The following is a 24,973-nucleotide window of genomic DNA, read 5'->3' as shown; positions in this document are numbered from 1 at the left end:
AATAACACAGAGAGAATCCTCCTGGTTTTGCTTTCCACTTAAATGACAGTGTATTTCTTTTACCTGTGTTTACTTTCTGGCTGCATTTAACTCCTTTAGTTTATGCCATGTTTCTTCCCTCCTTTCTGAAGATTATATTTTTTGATAAACAATTTTTTTTGATAAATTATTTTCCATGAGAAGAGTATCTTAGAAAGTGGAGGTAAAAGACAGGCACATAGAATTTGGGAATTCAGTCCCCATACAGTGATACTGAGGGTCCAGGGAGCCATATTTGAATGGAAAATTGAAAGCAGTACTTTGTGTGCTTTGATTTTTTTTTTCATCAAGCAAACTGCCCTGATCCTGAACATGCATGTATAGAAAAATTGTCTTGGATATTAATTCCTGGATCATAAGGATATGCCTGTGCAGACTAACAAAGGAATAAACTGAAGGTACCTTAGACAAACCGTATTACAGCCCTGTGAAACCACATAGTTAAAAAACCCAACAAAAACATGTCCTAATTTAATTTTGCTTAATTTGTTTCTGCAACATATTAAACTAAAACAAATTTAGGTTTCATTTATGCTAGGCTTTTAAGGTGCTTCAACTAATCCACTTGAAAGGATAATTCAGATGAATTTTCCTGAGTGGTGCCATGTGGATGAGACATGACACACAGCACCACATTGTCCAGTTATATTCTCTCAGGAGACCAAAATGTATAGTTATAGCAATGAACAAGTGACTACATACAGGAAAAACATCAAAAGCAGTAGAAGCATTGGGAACAGGTCAGAATCAGGAGAGGCAGAGGAACTGTTGTGGGGGGCAAATCTCTCATATAATGGCCTTTCTTGAAGCTTTCAAGACCACCAGAGGGACCAGTTAGTGACCAGATATGTGCTTGCTGGAAGGTGGCTCACCTGAGAGGAAGAGCCAAGAAAGTAAGGTTTTTGGGGACATATTCTGGAATCTTTGTTGTGATCAAGGAAAATCACTTTTCACAGGAGACATAAAATTTGAAGGTTGATCCTGAGTCTGCATATGACGTTGTCACTTTGGAGGAAGAAAGCAGTTTGCAGGGGTTTAATTATCTCTGACGTCTCCACTTCCCATTTATCCTACCAAGCTAGAGTGTGGAAAAGACCTTAGGAGCTCCTAAGGTGCACCTACCATTTAGTAGCAAAGTTCTTGTGCTTTCAGCTAAAGGTACTAAATGTAAACATACTATTTGTGGATTGCATGCAATACATTTTGACAGCACAGTTTTACTAATTATTGCACTTGTTTCATATTTATAGATGGTTAATTCTGCTATGGAAAGGGACCCATTTAAGCAAAGGTAGGCTCCTCCTAGAAAAGGTAGCTGCCATTTTGTGAGGACCGACCAGTGTGGCCTATCAGAGAATTATGAGTCACCCTGTTTACTTTTTCTCATATTTCTGGTAAATTTTCATCTCATCTGCCAATTGGGATACACTAAGAGGAAAAGAGGAATTATTTCTGTCAGAGAAGCGGCTGGACATGTACTTGTAGTTAATCTCAGAGGGGTGAATGATTGGGATATCTTGCCTTGTACATATTTTTAATTCCCAGTGAACCTCAGCACAGCAATTTCTATGATGGATGAAAGACCAGATTTTTTTTCTCTCTCTGTTTAAACTGTATAAACTTTGTGCTTCTTTTAGAGCTTTTGCTTTTCTAACAAAGGAAAAACAACAGAGGGCCAGAAGGTTTGCCAAACCTGTTGTGACAGCATCCCAAGAAGCTCCCTGCTGGGGAGAAACAGGGGCATGGAAGACCTCTCTGACTGTGAGATCTCCTGCTGTAGGTCAGCAGAAAGACATTTCTTGCCCACTTGCTTATCGTGCATGCTGGATTGAAATGGCTTTTAATATGCACAGGTATGCTGGATGGGAGTAAAAGTCTGCTTCCCAATAACTCTTGGTAATAATTAAAATAGAAAAGCAGGAGTTAGACTTGCTTGCAAATAATGTGTTGCAGCAGATACATCTTAGGGGCTGGATAAAGAGTTCCAAGAGTATGTTTTCCCTTCAGCTTTAAGTGCAACAATGTAAGAAGACAAGGCAAAGCTACATGCATACATAATGCTAAAAATACCAAGTTAGAGCCCTCAGGCTTTAGGTCAGCTGTTCAATAGCAGCTGAAAGGAAATCCCCTCTAACACCCTACCCCATATTCTGTACCAATGGCTTCTTATACACATATACACAATGTGATGCCATGCCTTTTAGTTAGACTGTATAAATCAAAGTCAATTGTCTTTCTCCATCCAGGTAAACTATTTTAGGTGAAGAGTCTATTCAAAGAGGAAGTTATACAGTCCACCCTACACAATTAAACAGATAAAAATATAACAAATAAATGAAAATATACATGAAAGAGATAGAACCTTCCCCTCTTTGAATCAAATACTTTTTTTTTTTTTCAGACCACTAGAAATAAATTTGAAGGTAGGAAGGTCCTCAAGCACTAGGCTATTTTTATTAACCCCTCCAGCTTTTTACATTTTTTCCATTAAAAAAAAATCTCTTTTCTCCTCTCTTCATTGGAATAAATAGCTGCATTTCTCTTTTCCACAGGCTGGAGATGGTGAATTTAAGCAACCATAATAAGAGTGGCAACCAAAAACAAGGGCATTTACATAGGATAATTATTGCTTAGATTATGAATATCGAATTTCTATTGACATGAAAAAATTACATCTTACAGACATATTATAAGCATTGTCATTCAAAATGAACCATGGCAGAAAAGATTTTACTCTCAGCTGCCTGTAGAATTAGGTCACATGAGACATTATTTCTTCAGAGAAACGTGAAGCTGAAACTTAGAAGGATGCATAGTTCTATGTAAAAATAGCATCATTCATCTTCCTTGAATTTGGTTCAACACTAGCATGGAGAATTGCTACATAGGAAAGACAGGTGGGGAATGTAAAGTTCTCTGGGGCCAGAAAGAGTTTCCACTTGTTATCTTCAGCCCCATTTCATTAAGACTGTCCCTGACAACTAAGTGGGTTGGAAACTTCCAAAACTCTTGCTCCAATGAGCAACAGAGATCCTAAATCTCCGATAGCATTTCAAGTGGCAGCAGCAGTAGAAACCTCAAAGTCTTAAGGACTGAGGAGGCAAAAGATGAACAAGCATAGGTTTACCGTTCAATTGAAAATAATGACAGTATAAAAAATATGCTACATCTTATATATATAGTGTATTTACACTCCTTTTCTTTCTGAAAAATGAAAATAATGCATCTCCTCTGTCAGAGATGTGCTTTAGTCTTGCTGTCACTGCTTAAATTAATTCCAAACTTGTTCCAACCATATAGATATTTTTAAAGGCTGTTAGTAAGAAAAAAACCCGTGTTTTCATCCTTAGAAATCACACACAAAGTTTGTCAAAAACTTTACAGCCCCTCTTTGTTTAATAAAGCATTTTTTGTGTTCTGTGGTCCATAAGGCATTATATAACTTGACTATCATGTCAAGAAAAAAGTCTTCCAGGAAATGTATAACCTCATGTATAATCACAAGTTAAAAATAGAGACAGTAATAATTGAATATTCAAAACAGGGTCTAATTTTCCTTAAAAATGAGAAGCAATATAACTATACTGCTTAAGGTGGGATGTGGTCCTTCAAATGAAAATTGAAAAATTAATTTGTATTTTCTGCTTCTGGTGTAGCATATTTTAGCATTTCCTGTTCTCCAGGAAATTTATTGACATGTTAATTTTGAAGGCATATTCATTACTTGCAATTTGAAGCCATCCAGAAATGGAGTTACAGAAGTTTCTCTCCAGTTTGTTCTGTTCCACAGGTTCTGCACTTCTTGTCCACTACTCAGAAGCTTTTGCGGTCCTTGGATGCCCAAGGCACACAAACAACCAAGAATATATTTGCTATCTGTGTTTGGTGTGGTCCTGATATTTAGGTTTCATATATTTATCTTAACTACATTGGAAATGCTTTTTGCCACCTCTGAACTATTTCAGCTCAGCTGTTATCTATAAAATTCACCTTAATCCTCCTGGAGATTCCTCCTGTGTCCAGCAATAAGTAGGAGTATTCTCCCTGCAACACACACATAAGGTGGCAGCTTGTGTCCTGATGGAGGATAGTGGGATCCCCAGCATGTGTTGTGTCTTTTCTGGCATAATGATTTACAGTGCTGAAGACCTGCTTGGGAGAATTCGGGAGTGCAACTATAATTTTCCTCCTAAAGGCTTGTTGTTGCAACTCTGTTTCAAAGATTAAGTTTCCTTTTAATATGTGTATGTGATCATTCTGTGATTTGAATTTCTCTAAAGTCAGCAAAAGCTTTTTCCATCCTATATATGGGACTAATTTTCTAGAATTCATGGCTATTAGCTGAAATTTCACAGGATGTGATGCTTTAAATGTGGGACAAAGAAGATCTGCTTCATTTGCCATATAATTTATTTCTCTTTGCCTCTTTATCATATGTATCCTTCTCTAAATTTGTCCTACCTTGGCGTTCTACCTGTCTGAAGGTAGGGAGCAATCACTGTTTATTTGTGAATTTCTTGCAGTGAAGATGTCTCTTCCAGTTTAGATTTGCATCATAACTTTTTAATCAACATGTGTTAGGCCTGTGTCAACTTTAGATTTTACATTGTTTAGGATGTTCACTTTCTTTGTTTTCTCTTGATTATTTTGTTAGGAAAAATGAAGCAATTTCTTTCTGATGGAACAGCATAGTATTGGGAATTGGTTTTGATATTACTGTGCTTTCTTTCTTAGCACAATTTATCACTGAACGAATGGATGCTTACTGAGTTGCTGGAAGTTTTAAGCATGTGAATAATAGCATAAATTACCTGCCTGAGAAATGTCAGTGAGAAAGGATGATTAGAGGGAGTGAAAATGTCTGTTTTGATAAATTAAAGTTGAACAACCTCAGAAAAAAAATTGCTGTCTATTTATATTGTCGGCTGCATGTATAAATCTAGATGCATTAGTACTGTCAGTGGTATTTATCCATGTTTCTGATGCATTCTAAGGACACCACTGGTCTCTGCATAATTAAGTACAACAGAACTGAGCCTATGGAAGATGACCTGTCTACTACTCTGTAACTTTGGTATTTGCCTGGATAATATTAGAAGTACTTAAAAGAGATTTTTCCTGCTAAGATGGGTATTTTTGATCATTACACAACTGAAGTCAGGTTAAAGAAAATAATTTAATGCTGGAAATAGTACAAGCCAATTGTCATAGGATCTCCCACATTACTCTTTAATTATAGATTGACAGAATTTTCTGGTAGAAAACTGATACACTGAAGTTCTTGAAGGATGGGTGTCAAGGTTATTTAAAATGTTCAGAGCACTAAAAATAGAAGCAGTAGTTTTTAAAAATAAAGTTTTAACTTTAGACTCTTGTATGGTTCTAAGAACAGATGTACAAAGAAATTCAATACTTGAAATTGAAATTAAAAGTCAAGGCTACTATTATAGGCAAATCAAATATTTTCACCATTAGTTGCAACACTGTCTCTTCTTTTTCTCTTTCCACTGATGCTGTTCCCTGCTGTCTCCCCACATCTTTTCTTGAGATTATCTGGTACCAAAAGTACCTCATACACTTTGTGACAAGAGCCTCCCATATAAAGCTCCTTACAGCACATATTGTGACCATCGTGTATGCACACTTTAGCCTCTTTGCTCCTCACTTAGTGAAACTATAGATTTAAACAGATGGGGATAATTGTGCTGTGTTATAGCAGTTAGGCTCATAAAATCTCCCTACTTTCAACTACATCAGTCTCACTGGAAATGCATTCGAGCTGAGCTATATCTCCAGCAATTTATGAAAATGCTGAAATGTTGGATTGCACACAAACTTCTCCACACGAGTCTCCCTTTCAGTAAGCCAAAGAAGGGGGAAGCCCTTAAGGAAGGGGGACAGCTGTAATAGAAAGACATCTTAAAAGTCATTGAAATATATAAAAATGTTCAAGACTGAAAAATGTTGCCATGAAAGGCTCTAACTTTAATACTTGACAATGAGAATGAATAGATAGATTAATAATTTTATATTACCTAAAACTTAGCACAAACTCTTTCCAAGTTTATTTGTGTGTTGATGAAAGCCTTATATTCTTCATAATCCATGTTAATTTATAAAGCAAAACAGGCTTCAATGCTTTTGGTGGCCTGTGGCAGAGGCTCCCTGTTGCTCTCTTCATATGTGTTACTTCTATCAAAAAATTGATTTGTCTGGTTCAGTCTGCTGTTTGACCTTAAGACTGTTCTGCAGAGCCTTGCATGGAGCTTCTCCTGCATATGCTGTGTGCAACCAGTCATGCATGGTTCAAAAGTAACAAAAATTAATTTATATATGTATATATATTTGTATATATATTTTTTTATTATTATAATTTATTTAACATTTATTTTAACTTTAAGAATCGTGGCTCTGAGGTGTACTAGGCACTTGAATCTGGAGTCAGAAATGCAAGTAGCAACAAGCAATATATATAAATCAGAATCCTTATTTTTCTGTACTGCCTTGTGGATTTATGTTCATTCGATCCAGCGCCCAGCATACCTTTCCCTTTGATTCATGTTTGAGTAATCACTTCAAAACACAACTTTGCAGTAATAAAGCTATGGATTTAAGTTAAAGTTAGCTTATTTTGCCTTCATGTGAATTTTGCATTGCACCCTCATTGCATTGTGCCTGGCATTTCAAAACACACCAGTGAATAATACAACATACAACAGATTCTTGAAACAAAGGACATCCTAAACTTAGATAGAAGCTTTCAGATCTGCATCAAATACTTCCAAGAGGATAAAATCAGATGCTGGAGGAGCAACCTGTGGTACTGTTTGTTCTTGCTATGGAGAGATGTGCTATTTCTAATAGCTTATTTTTGGTTTCTGAAGAGACATAAAAAATGGGTTTTAATATAGCTGATGAGGTTTTTCTCTGTTAGGGATCAATGATTAGGGGTCTCAATGGTTAGGGGATTTAGGTTAGGGATCAGGAATTTAGGACTTAGGAATTAGGGGATCAATGGTTAGGGATCTGTGACTTCAGCCAGTCACTTGTTTAACAGACCAATTGTAGCTTCCTGAAAAAAAATCAGAACTGGTTTCTCTCTGTTTCATGCTTCCTTTTTTCCTGCAGTTACAGAAACCACTGTCACTGTTTCTTTCAAATTCCTTTCTGAAATACATAACTGAACCTCAGAAGTTTTGTGTTTAGGGAAGTGGACAGGTGGGATTGGTATTGTGTGCCTCCTACTGATGTTGCATGAAACAGGAAAAAGCTAACTGCAGGAGAAAGATGACGGAGGATAAGGTTTTTCATCTAATGGGTTTCAGAGTTAATCGCCTCAAGACTGTTTGCTGTAACTAAACGGAGTAAAAAAAAAAAGGTTTTCATAACTGAGGAAGTCAAAAAGGTATTGACCTCCTTCTGTGTATTCCAAGTACCTATAAATCGAGGCTTTTCTAGGAATGGAGAGGAGGGTTATTTAAGTTGGATGCTTTGTTTCTGGAAGATTTGTATCTAGGCCTTTAGCTACTGTAAAGCAGTGAAGTACTGTTGGAGTGTTTTCAGGAAAGTTATGCTGGTTTAGAGAAGCTGGGTACCTGACATGATACAGTCTTTCAGTGTAGCAGTGGCCTAGCAAAGTGTTAAACTTTCCATTACTGAGCTTCCCCATTAAAGGATTATTTAACTCTACCAGAAAAATCACATCCTGGGAAAAAAAAAAAATTATCAGGAGAAATCTCTCCGTGAGCAATAGCATTCTTCCCTCTGGGATATGCTTTGTTGCATGTATCCTTAAAATCTTCCAAAAAAAATCTCCCTTCCCAGCTCCATTATTTTCATCTCATAATAAAAGTACCCCAGTCTTTCTTCTTCCCCTTTCTAAAAAAATAAGCACACATTGAACTGCACAGGCTGATCCTCATTAAAAAAAAAAAAAAAATACCATGGAGGTTAGAAGGAGTTGAGATAATTAAGAAAAAAGATTTCTTTTCTCTGGCATAATTTTCCAGACAACGGACTGCTTAATGTAGAACCTAGATATAAAGGTCTTCTATCAGAATTTGAAATGTTGCTTTCTGCAAAGTTGACATAAATAAAATCCTGCTTTGCAATCAAGTTTTCTGGACTAGATCCCAACCCTCTGAACTTCAGTATGTTTTGTTGTTTGGTTTTTTTTGGTTTTTTTTGGGTTTTTTTTCTAACACTGTGGAATGTCTTAGATTCGTGATTAAATTTTTCTCAAGCAAAAGGAACTTCAGTAGTCTTGCTAAAGAAATGGAATGGAAATACCAGGCAAATACAGAGTCAAATCCTCCTGACAGAAAATCTATCAGAGGTAGACAGAACCTTAGGAGCTTTGGGAAATTTGCTTTCCAGTTTTTCTGATTCTTTTTCTCTTCCCTGGAATGTATTTGAGATTCATTACAGTCTTAACATGAGAGCATAAAAAAATTTAAGATCTAATGTAGGATTTCAGGTGTCTGAAAAGCATATTCCCTATGTCCTACTCAATTTCCTCGGCAGCCAAGGAAGCAAATGTTTTATGTTAGTTATTTTATTTGTATTAAGTTAAGCCTTGGCCAACTTAAAAATTGGTTTCCTGTTGTGTCCAGAAACACCTTGATTAAATGCTTCTATTTAGTAGGAGGAAGAGATGTTCGCTTCCACATTCTGTTCTCCACACTTGTGGTACGTTCCATCATTTTGAAAGCTACACATCAGTTCCCTGGGATAGAGAGGGAGCCCTGTGCCCTGCATGCACCAGGCTAGAGTGTATTGAGTGTATTCTGTAAAATAAAATTTATTCTTTTAGGGAAGAAAGGATAGGTGCAAGCAGTTTAGTTTGGTAACTTGTTTATGGACTTATTATTTCTTGTGATTATGTGCTTTGGTGGTTTAGAGCAGAGTCTGTTTCCTTCACCTGGATTGCTGCAGAATTCTGCAAAAAAAAAAAAACACCTGAGGCCAGGACCTGACACAGGACCATCAATGAATGTGCAACTGTATTATATATATACCAATATATAGGTAAACCTAATCACTCAGCAGCAGCAAAGTGTGGCCTATGGTGGCATTCTTGCTATACTAAGTGCTTATGACAAGAAAAGATGTCATGCTTATGTCTCCTTGGAACTGCATCTCCCAAAATGTTCTGTGCCTCGATCTGATTGCTGTCTTTCATTTGTTATTGCTCTCCTTTGTCAGGAAGGAGTTTTTAACCACCTGCTGAGTAAATGCTGTGGGTCTGATGTAATTCAGGAAGTCCTCTGTTTGATATGTGTTGAATAAGCACTGTTGCTGAGCATACCAGTCAATTTGGGAACATTTGATTTTGCATCTGTACTTTGAGTTTTCCTTCAAGAAAAGAACACAGAAATCCATGCCCTGGAAGCTGAATACAGTTTGGAAAGCAACTCAAATGTTTGTCTTCTGTTCCTAGTGGTTCATCACCTTGTTTTAGAGCTATGGGCAGTGATGAAAGTAGTGCAAGAAGGAAATAATTTCCCCAGAGCTATAATGAGGAGAAAACCTCCTTAAGCCGAGAACCCTTATTTTCTTCTTTTTCGTTTCTTTTTATTTGTTGTTTAATTTGGCAACATCTGCTTTAAAGTTTTTCAGACCAACTGTTGGTAACTGAGATTTGTCTGAAGTTTTGACTGGTAATATTACAGTGTTAAATGCATCATAAGGATGAATATTGAATTAATTGAAAAATCTGTTTCTGACTCTTAAGGTCACCTAGCCTCAAGAGCTCACAGCGTTGCTTTCCAGATCTGAGTGGTGTTTGTTAACACTGAGAAGCAGGATACCACCTTATATACAAATTCCGTTTTTCTTCCCTCTTCATTGTACCAGATAAAGCTGTCTAAGCATATACAAACACTGATACATTATATCCAGAAACTGCTATGATATCCATTTTGATAAAATACTTGTCAAAAATTATATTGTGAATCTTACTTTTGAATGAGTTTGTGTGACACACTTGAAGGTCAGATATATAAAATACAAGTGTAAAGTCAAATTCATTTACAGTTACTCTAGCTGTTGGACTTAATGCTAATTAAAAAAGTTTGTTTTTTTTTCAGTTTTACATAGTAGAAATAAAATATTATCTTAAGGACTGAAGAAACATTGGAAGGCATTTAATGTAGAATTTTTTGAACTGTCTATTATTTATCTCTACTGACTAGTTTTTAGCAAAGCTGACATTGGTTCTAGTGTTTAACCTACTGCTGTTCTAAGGAGGTATATAAACCTGGCAACTGGCAGGATGACCTCTTTAAGTTCATTAACAGGAATGAATTCAGTAGCATTAGAAAGGTCATTTTGGCAACAATCCTGTGATTTAGAAACAGATTTCAATTTTTTGCTGTACTTATTCCATGCTATGATATAACTTTGTAACTATTTGGAATATTTATCTTAAATTCTTTCATGAAAGTGGCCCATAAGTTGTACTTATATAATTTCCATTGGAGTCCTTTGGGGTAGGTATTTCTTATTCCCATTTTATAGACAGCAGCCATGAAACTTTAACAGAATAAAAAATAAATCCTACTAGGTTTTGTGTCTTCTTTTTTTTTTTTTTTTTGTCGCCAAAATGAGAGTGGAGAGGAATCTCTGAGAGGGAAGTCTCCATTTCAAGTCAAGAACAAAAATGTTCAAGACAGTTTTTGGCGGTGAAACATTTTCTCCCCTCACCTCCCATTAGCTCCATTTCCCCCTTGCCTTCCCTGATTAAAACAATTCCAGGAAAAAAAAATTAAAAATAGGTCTTTAAAAGCCATAGAAAACAAACCCATGTAAAGACATCTGATTATTTTTTGTAAAGATTTTGGTCTGTGTCTCATAAAGGATGATACTGTACATTCATAGTGATTAACTCTTCATTTCTTTCTGAGAAAAGCTAAAACACTTTTAGGTCATGCTGCTGCTGCTTTACACACAGCAATGACGATGGCTGTGGTATTTATTGTTCCCACTGCTATGCACCACCACATCTAATACTCAGAAATTATGTGGGCCCTGATTTATAACTGCTTTCAATTGTTATTAGTCCCAGTTGCTTCACACTGACTCTTCAGTGTGCAAAAATAAACACTTGAATTTCTGCAGAATGATGTTCTTAATATGTAGCTGCATAGGACTGAGTCTGGCCCTGACCTCATGAACGAAAGTAAACCGTATGCAAACACAGAGCTTGTTAATATTTTCTTGAGTCCTTTAACCCAGCTTCAGTCACTGTCACTATTTTGCTTTGCTTATGGTAAAATTTCAAGTGTTTGCATACTTTTATTTTGTCTGAATGACTCCATGGGGTCTTGGTTATTTTATATTACCTTGACTGTCACAAGCAAAATCAGACACTGATAAAATTATGTAAATGTAAATGTCAATAAAATAAATTGTTCTATTTTTGCAGATGATCTTAATCTGGATTGAATTTGATTGTGGATGCTTTTCTTCATGCATAATAATACAAAGCTAAAGGATGAAAGTGTTCTTGAAGCAAAGAAAACACATTCTGAATCTTTTCTGTAAATTATACACCATGCAAAATCAGTCCAAATTGTTCAAACCCTTGGACAATTACAATGTTATTCTACTCACCATGCTGAGTACTGTGTAATTATCATGGTTAGCAGCAGTTTGCTTGCTCTTAGTCCTGAAGGGAGATGCAAGCTTTACTGAACAAGAAATAAAAGCAGATGTTAGACCTTATTTTGTTTTCTGACTCAGCAACTGAAAATACCCACACAATTTGAAGAATTTTTTCCCCTACTGATTTAGTTCATATAGCATTAACAAAACCAGTGCTATTGATCAAATATGCACTGTGCTGTACATAGTGGATAGCGTGGTTAGTTGCATGATTAAAGAATTTGCTAAGTTGCAACCCCCAGCTTCATTTGTAAAAAGGAATAAAAAAAATCAGAGATATTGTTCCCAGAGAAGGAAGATCCAATTAACAAGAAACATTTCATTGGTTTTCTAGTTTACAAGCTTGGCCTTCTCTTATTAAGTCAATGATAGATTTGTTTGTATAGTTAATCATGCAGGAAACATACTTCACATTAAGTCCATTTGTTTTGTAGAGTTAGTTTACTCATCCTCTTCATGAAAATGACCAGTCTTTGTTTCCCTTACTAAAAGCTTTCCAGTAGAATTAAATTCCAAGAACTTGCTTGGCTTATGGGCCAAGCTTTTGAACCTCGACAACTTTTGTGTAATTGTTGTAAGCCTTTAATCTAAATGCCAGATAATTCTGCAAACTTTGAGTGGGCCTACTGTCCCCTTGACATCAAAACTTGGAGCAAATGAATCAGGAAACTAGTAATAGGAGACACCTTTGGCTTGACGAGTTAGAGGAGATTGTGAGATTCTTGTTGCCATCAGGCTGTTTGGTTTAGAAGATAGTAAGTAATATTTTTTATGCCTCTATGTAATTTCTGCTTAATAAAATTGAAGAAGTATTTCTAATCTGTCCACAAATATGCTATAAGGAACAGTCTGAAAAAAAAGCAACTGTTCTTGTGCTTGGCTTTCCTGTTAGATATTATAAAGTCTTTCTTTCTCTGATGATTTAATCCCTGAAATGAAAACTCCCCAACGGAAGTATTAGTTAAATTTAGTCTCAGCTAAGTTATTAAGGTCTACCTGGGTCTTCAGGAATGTGTTACTGGGCAGAGCATGCTGCCGTAGCTAGACACATGGAAGACTAGAGCCCAATTCACTGTGCATATGCTCTTGTCTGAAGGTGGCAGCTGAAGAAGGCAGAAAATAGGATTAGTTGTAGGCTTGCCTTTCCTTTGCATGGTACAACACATATCTTGAAGGAACTTGTAGAATCTTAATTTGTGGCCTGGAACTCCTTGCTAAAGCCTGACCCTCAAAGGTATGTGAGGTTTGCAGTGGAACTTTTATTTCTCAGTATTTAGATTGCTGTGATTTCTCTTTAAAGTGTTTCCTTCTGGTTAAAGCACTTTCAGCTTTTACTCTGTATTGGCACAGATGTGCTCACCTTTCCCATCTCGTTTTTGTCTTTAAGCTGTTCACTATCTCTTGGTGCTGACTGCAAGTTCTACAATCAAAATATCTTTTTCTCTATGGAAGCCTTATTAATTCTAGGCGTCTGATTGCTTGTTTTCCATATCTGTCTTCCTAATTTCTAAACATGTGCAATAATAGAGGACTTTCTCTTCAGGGATATTGTGTGTTCCCAACAGCAATTGTTTTGGTAGGTATTTCACCTTCTCATCTAGGGTAGGAATAAAAAGGAGAGCTTTCTATTAATATCCATATACTTGGGTCAGCTTTTTGATTCCTTATCCTTTTAATGTTCCCTGTAAATGTGATTAGGCCATTCAATTGTTTTGGTTCACTTGAGGTCTCTGTGGGATTAATTTGAGCAAACCTTCCATATGCCCATGGAAGCAAGAGGCAATTTAGGCCTTGTGGGTCACATTTTTATCTAGGTGTGTTTAAAAGGATGAGGAACACTCTTAAAAAAAGGTATTTTAAAAGTAAGCTTTGTGCATTTTTAAACTATTGAACAACACTTATATACATTTACTATAAGCAGCTTTGAGACCTAAAGATAAAAAAGCACTGTAGCATTAGTGTAGCATTACTATAGTGATAACTGTTGGGGAAGATGAAATAGGAAAACCTTATAAATATGATTGCCTGGCAAAAGATTTGGAAAATACAGACATTGAGATGAGAACTAGATTTGAAATAGCAAACCTTGACTACTGAGTAACTAGAAAACAATAGTATAGCCAGGCTGAAAGCAATCCCCCTTTCTGATTAAACAATGCCCTTTACCTGCAGATAGGTCCAAAGGTCAAATGGAATGCTCTGTCTCACCCCCCAATGTATGGTTCATCCCACACCTGTAATCCTCCCCTGAAGTATCAGGTATCTGTGACCCCATTGGCCCAAGTCCTGTTCCAGCCCACCTTGAAGCCCCCTGATAAGGTGTGCCCGAGGGACCGGACGCTCTCTTGGACCTTCCTCTGGGACCCTCACCTGGAACCCTCGCTCTCTCTCTCTCTCTCTCTCTCTCCCTCTCCCCCTGGGCCTGCCACGAGTTGCGCCTGGCAACTCCAAGCAGGGCCTTTCCCCCTTTTAATAAACCACATTTTCTAAGACCTGACTTGAGATCTCTCATCCATCCAAACCATCCTGGAGACCCGCGCTCGCTACAGATAACTTTTTCTATGAAGCCAAGTATTATTTTGGTTTATGATACTTAATTTTAGTTCACAAAAAATGGAGCTTTTCATACCTTTGGCACATTCTTGTGCCAAGCCACTGAATAGGGGTGACTTAAACTCCATCATCTACTGTTCTTTTCCTTTCACTTTTTCCTTTATTTTGACTGAGGTTATAATTTTCTTCAGCTCAAAATTCTTAATATTTTTTTTTGTGTAGAATATTCTTTAAGTGCCAGAAGAACTACAGTGCAAAGCTGTTTTCTCACTTATTTATTTTGTTTCAGTGAAAATTCAGTCTCCAAGAGAACAAATATATTTCCTAGAAGAAAAAAAAGGTGTTGATCAGTACCTTTGTGATATACTCACTCTGTTCTCTTTTGAATTTTGTCTTGCTCGGAATGGAGCACTCCAATTTCTTAAATGGATTTGTGTTTACCAAAAAAAAAAAAAAAGGCTAACATTACTGTGCTCATGTATTTTTAGAAAGAAGTGGACTGAACACACACTGCCACACACACTGAGTTGCTATTGTGTAGGATGTTTCCTTTGGAGTGCTGCAATTAATCCTGCTGAACTGAAAAATTAGCTCACCAAGTGCATGCTAATAATGAACAGAAAAAATATAGCTTTATTGCTAGGCTTTAGAGGGGCAGTGAACAAAATCAGCCACAGCTGCCACAGATTAATACTTGTTTTTTATTTAAAGTAAGTGTGCAGGAACCTCTTAGAGTCTTTTTTCATGTAAAGGTCTTGAATGATAACTTGAAAACTGGTGACAAGTCATGGGCTGTCTGTGGGAGAAGCCAGCCCCAAAGAAAACCATAAGAAAATCAGGTGGGAGTCCTTCCTTCTGTGAGGAATAACTCTGGAGTCGAAGACTGCTAGGGAAGCAAAATAGCTCCTGTTAACCACCTGAGTGTATTTTGTGTCTGAGAAGGGAGAAGGTCCTGGACTCGCAGCCTCTTTTATATTCAGCACTCATCTGGCCGACACCATCACTCACTGTGAGCAGCTCTTCCCTCTCGCTTTTGGCAAAAATTGCTCATTTAAGTCAAAAAGAAAAGTGCAGAGAGCCTCACACACGCAGGGAAGATTTCCCCTAGGCTCTTAGCTCAGCACAGCACAACTGCCCAGAGCTGAGTGGTATCCTGTACTTCAGGAAAAATGCACAATATCTTGGCTACTGCTGGGCTTGATGCCCATCTCCACCTTTTTTTAGCATAATGTTGCTGAGGAGTTCACAGTACAGCAGAGTGTTCTGAAATGTAGGCTGGAAAATTGCACTTGTCGCATATTTTGGTTTTTGCTGGATACGTGACCAGCCGCTTGCTTTTGATATGGATTTGGAGGAGTCCTGTTGAAAGGTTTAGCTGAGTCTAAGCATTCACAGCTATGTAGTCATGGAGGTGGTTGAGGAATCAAGCTCCACAGGCACAGAGTTCTTCATTTTTTTGGTTTAGTAGCTTTTGTCCATCTTCGAAATCAGAAACCTGTAAATGTAGCAACCAACACAAGTTTCTGGTTTACTGTCAGAAAACCTCTTGGTGTCAAGTGGACCTCAGCTGACAGAGCTGACCGAGCTGTGGTGAAGTCTAGTACTGGTTTGTCATCCCAAAATCTTGCTTTTAGTTCTACTCCCTTTCAGCCAGCTTTAATAAATTTGCCCAAACTCTGCCTTCTGAAATTTGCCTACAGTATTGTACTGCAACCCTGTACTGCCAAGCAAAAACATTTCCTGAGCCTTCTTATGGCATTCGGAACTGGAAATTTCAAACTGAACAAACTGCTTGTGCTTGAGCAGCAAAGCTTAAATTCAAACCCCTTTTGAAGTTCTTTCTCCGACTGCTTGGCGCCTTCTCAAGTTGCCTACATGGAGTAAAGTGGGTTCCTGCAGAAGTATGGTTCTAAACCCAGAGATCTAGTCTACAGCCATACTGAGGTCCTGCAGTAATGACATTAAACTAGGTTCTGTATTAAACCACTGAAAAACTGACATTCAAACATCTGCTATTGCTAAGTAAATATTATCAATGAATAAGTAGTTCCTCAAAGACTTGTCAGTGCTTATTCTTTGTACTTTTATCAAACTTCTGTATATTTTTTTTCCATTCTTTCCTCCTATGAGAGGAAAATATCTTTCTTCCCTGAACTGTGGGTAAGAGGAAAGCTCTGAGGAATCACATTAATAACCTTGCTCTCCATTGAATGGACAAGAACTTCTCTGTGGTCCACAGTTTTCCCAAGATAATTTTCTGTTTGTTTTCCACAGTGCCATCTAGTGAATAAACATGACTGTTCCCCACTTCCCATCTCTCACAGCTTGCTGTAGGTGACCAGTCGTCCAGTTGCTGCCAGATTAATGACAGAAAACAGATTTTATTGTCCAAGTCATCTGTGAATGATGGGACTCTGTTAATTCCCATGAAAGCTAACTAATCTTCCAATTGAAATACTGCTGTCATGGGGAGCAGATTTTCTTTTTTTTTAAGGAGCAAAATAAACAACACACAGAATTATTTTATTGATGGGGGGAAGAAGGGGGAAGGGCAGTTTCACCTCTTTTCTTAAATTCTATTCCACTGAGGCCACTTATATTCGACTGGAAATGTAAAAGCCCAGGGTCAGCCTTTCTTCGCATGGTCACATGGAAGTCTCTGCTTTCTCCTTGTCATGTTCAGCAACAGCAAATTTAAAACTTAAAGAGGTGGTATGTTTTCTTAGTGAGAGACTGTGCAAAACTTACTCAAATGTTGGACTCAAAGTTGGAATTAAGTGTTATATCCTCGGCAAAAAGTATTACAAAATCATCTGTAAAAATTTCTAAAAAATTACCAAGTCATCAATACAGTGACCTGCTTCTATTTATCTTCATATTATGTATTACTTTTGTGGGATGAAGTTCTAGATAACTATGTATATAAAAATATACCTTTTGGAATATTACCCTGTTTCAAGAGTGAATGAAAGAAAGAATGAAAATACTGGCACACTATTAATGCAACTCAGACTTACAGGAAATACTATTTGTTTATATCCTTATTTTTTCTATATTGTCATCTTTGGGCATTTTATTTTAATTTAAGGCAAAGAAAAATCATCATTTCCAACAGGTGTGGGAGGGGATCTCAGGAAATCTGGTAGAATTATTAACTTTTTTTTAAAGCATTTTTTTGAGAAGCAAAAATCTTTTCTCAGTGACCATGGAGTTTATTTGTCTTCCATGAGAATGGTTCTAGCCACAAGGCTATAATGGACTCCAGCTGATTTCTCTGAATCCATCCATCAGCAGCACAAGAAGGTGAAGAAGGCAAATGCTGACTGCTTGAGAGGAGAAAGAGGGAAGCAGGGTGAGGGATGACTGCTTGCCATGGAGGATCAGGATCAGGAGCAGGGAAATATGGCTCCTAGAGATGACCAAGGTCAAGCTCGGCTGAAGGCTTAGGTACTACAAAAGACATCAGCAGAATACAAAGGGTTCTTCTAACAAACAAAATCAGTTCATCAAACTAATATATGAGATGTTTATTTCTATGTAATAACCTCAAAGTACATTATTGATAAATTTTTAATTAATCTATTATTAATGACTGAAGATTTTGTAGAACATTTACATATTTAACAAGCTACAGATAATTAGCTCATAGAGATATACACATATAGATAATTAGTAATAATTAAAATATAATAGAACTGTAATTTTAAATATAATATAACTATAATTTAAGAAGATTGCTTATTGTCATATAACTTTGTAAGCTATTATTTTAACTGACAATGTCATTAAATTATATTTCTCAACACTTCACTGCATATTTTTTACTAAAATAATGATAGGGGAAATTAATTTATAAACAAATGCAATACAATGATCCTTTTATCTTTAGGTTACAACTTGCTGATCCAAACCCAACTCAGCTGTGGCTACAATTTGTTGCTGCAAGACAATACTGGCAGAAGAACAAATGGATCCCATCAATAAATTCAGGCTGATAATTAGAAGACAATTTTTACCCATCTGGAAAAGAAGGCAGATTGCAGAAAGTTGTGGAACAGCCTTCAGAAGTATATAGGAATGGAATAGTTGATTTTTTTTAAAGATAAAGCTTGACAATTTCTGCATTAAATTGTTCAGCATAATCATCTGCAACAATGGGGGTGGGGGTAGAAATAAAAAAAGTTTGTGCTGTGGTCTTCATCCCTTTGTGCAATAAGAAGGAATGAGATGCTGGTCCATAGGGATGAACATCTGTGTTACAGGGAATGTGGAGGCCAGGAACAGGATGGACATGGATCACTTCTCCCCACTAAGCAGAGTTGAGCAGTTGCCTGTCCCAGGCCTGATTTGCTGCAGTTGCAAGGAATTTCCTCTGACATCAGTGAAACAAGAAGACATAAGCCAAGAAGCGGCTTCTAAGAGTGCCTAAATTTAAAGCTGATTTTGAAAGTCCTTTCTAATGCTTATACTGGAACTGCTCGATGAAAATGGCAATTGGATTAAGATTAACAGAGTTAACAGGAGACTTTTTAGTCTCCCCTTCCATGGAGGAAGGCTATATTTCCCAAAATGAGGTCTGGTAGACTTGGGGGCTGTACTGAGTTAAGGGAAGTAGCAATAGTTGTCATTTGCCATTCTGCCCTAGAATGTACTCATTGCTTATTGGTTTTACTGCACAATTCCTTCCTCAAAATAGATTTCAAAAGAGGGCAAGCAAGTTCATGGCAACTCAATCCACTGACAGCTGCTGTTCATTGCCCTGAATACAACTTTTGGCTCAGGAGCAATTAAGCGGCTGATTAGGAAAAGTTAGAGGACAGGTAAGGCATGAATATGCTCACTAGTCATGTACTGTACTGTCTGTAAAGATTCACTACTACCACTTATCAGAACTGGGGCTCTAAATTGGTAGTCTACAAGCTGCACTCACTATGAAGCCCCTATATTTGTTCCTGCTCTTCAAATACATTTTTCTCTCTGAGGATTTTTTGTTGCAAAAGGAATAGATTTGAAGAGTTTTGAAAAGTCAGTGTATCAATTTACATTTTTAAAACCATAATTTGTATTACCAAGATCCATAAAGGAATATAGATGATTATTCATCTTCCTCAGGAACTTTTGCAGGAAACTTCCCAAGAAAAGAAATCCAATGGAAAAATCTAGTAATTTTTTTTTATACAATTCATTTATTCCATGGAATACATTGAGTTGCTAAGAGTTTATGATGGTAACTTTTCTTGTAATTTTGCTATATAGAATGGATCAGTCCACTATAATCTTAGTTATGCTAGTTCAACTAGGTAATGAACTCTCACTGATTTTTAGCAACATCTGCATATTGTAAATCTGAGTCTTTTATTTACCTGACAATCTTGATTGTTGACTATCATTAGATCACTAAGTTTACTTAAAATGTTGTGGCTAGTACCATTTCTATGATATTTTTAACAATAGTGAAATGCTTCTGAATCAGCTACTCTCTTGAACTTCTGCATATCACAGACCATTACTTTTAACTAGAACTTCAAAAAGCTTGTTGTAGGCCAGAATGTTTTTGTTCCTTCTCCCCTTCCTGACTGTTTGAAGCTCCTTAGGTGATAGAAAACAGTGTAATATTTGTTCACACCCTTAAACCATTATTTGCTTCTACTTTCAGCTACTTTCTAGAATGATTTCCTAAATATATATTGCCTTTCCAAGTGAAGACATATATTTAAACTGACTCGTTCATTTGAAGGGGATGCTTTTTTTTGTAAAGAAAGCTCTTTACATGGAGAACTGCAGTGGGGGACTAAATGTTTTTCTTTACAGCAGTATAAACTTGGAGGGGCAAATCCTGAGAGCAATCATTTGTTTTTTCTGGGTTAATGGCTTTCAGCTGGATGTCTGTCTGCTGAATAATGACTGTACTGCTACATCAACCAGTCTCTTCCACTGCAAAACATGTGTTCGGTTAATGGCATTGACATATTGTAAGCTGGAATGAGCCTCCCCACTTGAGTTGTTCAAACATGATACATCCTACTAGAATGAAATTAAATAAGGAGATGTGACAAAAGAGGAGGATTCAAGGAAGATGATATTGTATTCTGAAAGTGCAGCATCAAAGACACTTTGGTTTTTGACATCACTTGTGCTGCTCATTATTTAATCATTCCCATCCTGAGTATTTATTTTCTAAAGGGAAAAATTGTTTTTCAGATTTCAAGTCCTATGTTTTTGATCTTTAGTATATGCTTGTACTACTGAGTGATGTGGAAAAATAATAAACAGTAGAAACCTTGAATCACTCTCTACAAATGCTGAGAGCAAAATTTGAAAAGTACTCAAGCAGCGCATAAAATGTCACATCCCTTTCCCATTTAGTCATAGGATTAAGTTATCCAAGTCACAGAGACAATTATAGAAAATATCCTGGGTTTTGTATTGTGGGGATCGCACATGGGTGTAAAATAAGCACCCTGGCTGTACTACAAAGTACACAGGTTTGTGAAATGGCTTTGATTTTTTTTGTGATTGCAGGTGGGAAAATGCATTGTAAGCAACTAAAAAGGAAAGAAATTGCCTATAACAATTCAAGGATTGATTTGAATAGTTATTGATTTGATTTTGCCTTTCACCTGCATGAGGGAAGCTGATTTTACTTTGAAGACTGAAACTGGTTTGTTTTGATGCAATAGATTTCCATTTAGCCAGGCTAGCTTTTCTAGGTCCCTTTTGTTTCACTCCCATCTGGCAGCCTCCTAGGTGGGCAGAGCTCCTCCAGGCAATGTGAGCAGGGGCACTAAGAATGCAAAAAGTGGAAATGGGAATTGGTGAGGTCCCATGTGAAAGTTCATTGGCCTCCCAGAACTGCATTCCAGAAATGACAAAAGCCATCCATCTTGTGGGTGCAGACCCTTTGGATTTGCTGACAGTAATAATTCCACCCCTAACTCTCTGGTAACGTATTAGCATTAACAGTAATTTTTGCCTCTAGACAGGCTCTGCAGTACAGCATGACGGTTCCTACCCTGTAATTGTAGGATCCTCATTAATCAGAAAGAATATTATGACACTATGAGCTCACAAGAAAGACAATTCACGACTGACATAATAAAGACCTAAATTATGCTGCTTTGATGATTGGAGGTGCAAATTTTTTTCTCTTGTGAAAATAGGATTTAGCAGCTGTATGAAAAAAAATCTGTATAATGAAAGTGGGGAGCATTGAGCAGCAAGCAACACCAGCTTTATCTTGATGAGACCTCTATTTCAAAAGGAAATTAAAATTTCAAAGCTGGTAGTGTTTTTTTAATTGATAAACCAGAATTTAAATCAGGATCTTGAGAAAGAACTATGTGAGAAGCTCATTGCTGCAGCACTGTATTTAGTATTTCGCTGCTATTACCCTTTAAAATTACAGAAATTTATATATTGTTTTGGCCAGCTTCCAAAATGTATTTTGACATATATGAAATGATTAATACTGAAACACATCTCATAAATTTAATGCAATAATATATAGACCTATATTCATTAGGAGCCAAAGATTGTAAGTTATAAATGAAGAAAAGCAAAAGAAGAAAAACTGTTAAATCACAGTTTCTTCTTCCATTGCAGGTATGTGGACAAAAACATTCAGTTCCTAGAGTCAACCTGAAGGCTCTTTCTATTAGCACTGCTTTATGTGAAAGCAATCCAATGGGAACCCCGCATGCCTTAAAGACAAAGGACTGGAGACTGAAGGGGTGTTGAGGAGGTGGTGAGCCCCAGAGGAGGGTCTTGCCTTGTGTGGCTGTATATGTGATGGGCTGAGCATGCTCTGAAGTGCTGTGATTAACAGGGAAATTCATCAAAACTGTGTTTTTTTCTTCAGGGATTCCTTCCTCCAGAACAGGCTGACTGCAATACTCATGATCTAAGTAAACAGTAACTTAAACAAGCATTTAAGATTCTGTGAGAGCCCCCAAAAGTCCCTCCTGAGCTGGGCTCCTCTCATGCACTAGGCTTAAATTATTTACTCCGGGCACTCATGTCTATCCATAGGTATTTACATATACCTATGGCCTGATTCTTCAGACAGATTTCTTCTGAGTGCATTAAAACTTACTCCCTCTTTTCTGGAAAAAAGGATAGTTGAGGAGATAGTTGAGGAGAAACAAGGGAAAAAAGGTCTTTCTGAGTATTACCCCATCTTTTCCCCAGATTAAATATTCTGTATGCTGTCCTCTTGACCATTGTTTTTGTTTGCTTGAGATTGTGACATGTAGAACAGTCAAATTTAGCCATTGACCATAACTGATGAGGAAAATAGCAATTTTAGTTAAAAAATATTTCCTGAAATATTTTTTGGTAGTCATATATAAATGATTTAAAACAAGTGTGTATACAGTTTCTTTCAGGAATGACTCTAGGATAGTTCATGAAATTCTTGTTTTCTTCATGGCTCATCCCGTGACTTAATGATTCTGTGCACACTCTGGTACTACCTATGATGCAATAAATTTAAGACTAGACTGGGATTCAGGGATGAATTCACAATGGCATTTTGTCTTCCTATGCCACAGAGGAGTGATTAAGTAGGAACAGCTTAGCAGTGCCAGAGCAAGTTAGAGATGTCCACTTTAGGAGCTGCTGGCTTTGCCCTGCTTTTGGAGCCAATCTCCCAGCTGCCCACCTCGCTGGGCTGGGTTTGCACTGGGGAGCAGCCCCAGAGGGTGCAGACTGAACTTTCCCACAAGCTTCACCCAGAACCTCAGCTTCCTATACTCAGGGCCAGAATGGTGTTAAATTGACCTAAACTCTCCTAAAATGCATGCAGTGGGTATGTCAGGTTTTGAGCATCAGAGATTTTGGACTGTAAATCTGTTCCTGTGGGGATGCGCAGCTTGTATCAAAGATACAACATACTATCTACAAAGATACTGCCTTGGATCTTACTTTCCACTGAAATCCAGTGGCATGTAGCAGTATATCAAATCCTGCTGCGTGTCTTTTTAAATACCATTAAAAAAATGTACTCAAGATCTGATTTTTTTTTAAATATACAACTGTAATTTATTTGTATCTCAAATTCTTGCAGTTGTATTTTTGCTGCCTTCAGGACTGTACTATCTGGAGTGATCTACAGTCTCAGCTGTTTTCTTTAGCTCAAACATTCATTCGTTCTTGGAGGAGTGCTCCAGAAGTGCACAGCACGTGGGCTGTGGGACTTCTATGTCTGTGTCAATTATCACATACAGATGGTATGAAAACACAGGGATCCAGCTGGTTCCCATGGTATCAAGACAAAATTACATGGAGTGGAGAATTCCTTCTGAGAGACTAAAAAACATGAAGATGTTTGTATTAAAATATCGGTCACTGATTGTTTTTTTATATTGGGCCTATCCTAGAAATTCATGAAACAAACTCTTGTGAGAGGCAGCCACAGTTGCTTTTTACAGTTCTTCTTGGAGGGAACTGCCATATTTCGTCACACTGACCAGGGGTCAAAGAAACATAGGACAAAAAACTGTTCATATTCAGCTTCATCTTAAAGAGTCTCATGACAAAGGCTTCATATTCAAAACTTTATCTAGAAAGGTGGATTTCATGAAACAATGAAATCTATTTGGAAGTTATCTTAAAATCACAACATATTTTTATTGAATTTACTGAAGTTCAAAAGATACTTAAAATTAAGTATGCATATATATTTAAAATAATTAAATCTCCGAAATGAAAAATTGTTTCTGTCATTGAAAATGATGAATTTTTCCTGTTGCCCAACTGTGCAGACTTGCCTAATGTCACTAAAATAGCCCAAACGAAAACTTAGAATGATGCAGTTGAGTTGGTTTGGTTTTTTTCTCTGTTAGTGGAAATTGATTTTCTCTCATCTCTTTAAATATATTGTATGCTGCTTAATGACCGGCATTACAGATGTCAGAGAGAGATTCACCAAATGCTAAAAATCATACAAAGAGTGTAAGAATTCAAGCAGGAATTATTCATATTGGTTGGTGTATCTGCAGCTGTACATGTCTATTCTGTCTACTTGCCCTTCCAAACACTGAAGTTCAAGCTATATTGATAAAACATGAATTTTGATTATAATTTTGTTTTTTAGGGATTGTACCTGTACATGATCATGCTTTAGTAATATTATTACTTCATTTTATTCAACTATTGTGATGTATAATATTAATTAATTAAATTATATTGTGTACTAATAAACATGCTAACAATAATCATATCCTTAAAATAATAGCTACTACAACAAAAAGAGAGATAAAAGTAACAATAAAAAAAACACCAGAAAGACTGCCCAACAGTTTTTGTCAGCAGCTGGACAAGTTCTCTTCTTCTAGGTCTTATCAGCAGTGTAGAGAAGTTAATGAAAACTTTTGCGGACTTACTGGTTGCAGGGAAGATATTGCTTCCATTATACACTGAAGAATGAAATCCATTAAATCTCTTTTAATTCCTGACTGCTCAGCAGCTTGGAGGGGTTGAAGATTTCAATCTACATACACAGTACAGGTACTGTTCTTGGTTTCATTAAATGTTTCTTATTTTCAGTAGACTCTGTCTACCTTGCCTAAAATTTAAAATTGGCTTTATGAAAACCACTGTCCTGATAGATATGCATCTGACAGGAAAGGGCATCATTTAACAGTAATTTCCAGTGATGTAAGTCTAGAAATACTAATGGAGGTAATTGTTTCCCAATAGCCCTTATTAAAGCTTTAGT

At 36.9% G+C, this 24,973-nt stretch overlaps 1 long non-coding RNA gene across 1 annotated transcript; it reads left to right on the top strand.

The window, feature by feature from the left end:
• Positions 1–15,063: 15,063 nt before the first annotated feature.
• On the top strand, positions 15,064–19,962 carry LOC137479662 (uncharacterized). Its single transcript, XR_011002425.1, has 2 exons — positions 15,064–17,703; positions 18,146–19,962. It is a non-coding gene; the product is annotated as an uncharacterized lncRNA (long non-coding RNA).
• The last annotated feature ends 5,011 nt before the right edge of the window (positions 19,963–24,973 follow it).

Source organism: Anomalospiza imberbis, chromosome 1, assembly GCF_031753505.1.
Source record: "Anomalospiza imberbis isolate Cuckoo-Finch-1a 21T00152 chromosome 1, ASM3175350v1, whole genome shotgun sequence".
NCBI classification, from domain to species: domain Eukaryota; kingdom Metazoa; phylum Chordata; class Aves; order Passeriformes; family Viduidae; genus Anomalospiza; species Anomalospiza imberbis.
The sequence above is the reverse complement of the archived record's forward strand: the minus strand, read 5'-3'. Positions and strand labels throughout refer to the sequence as shown.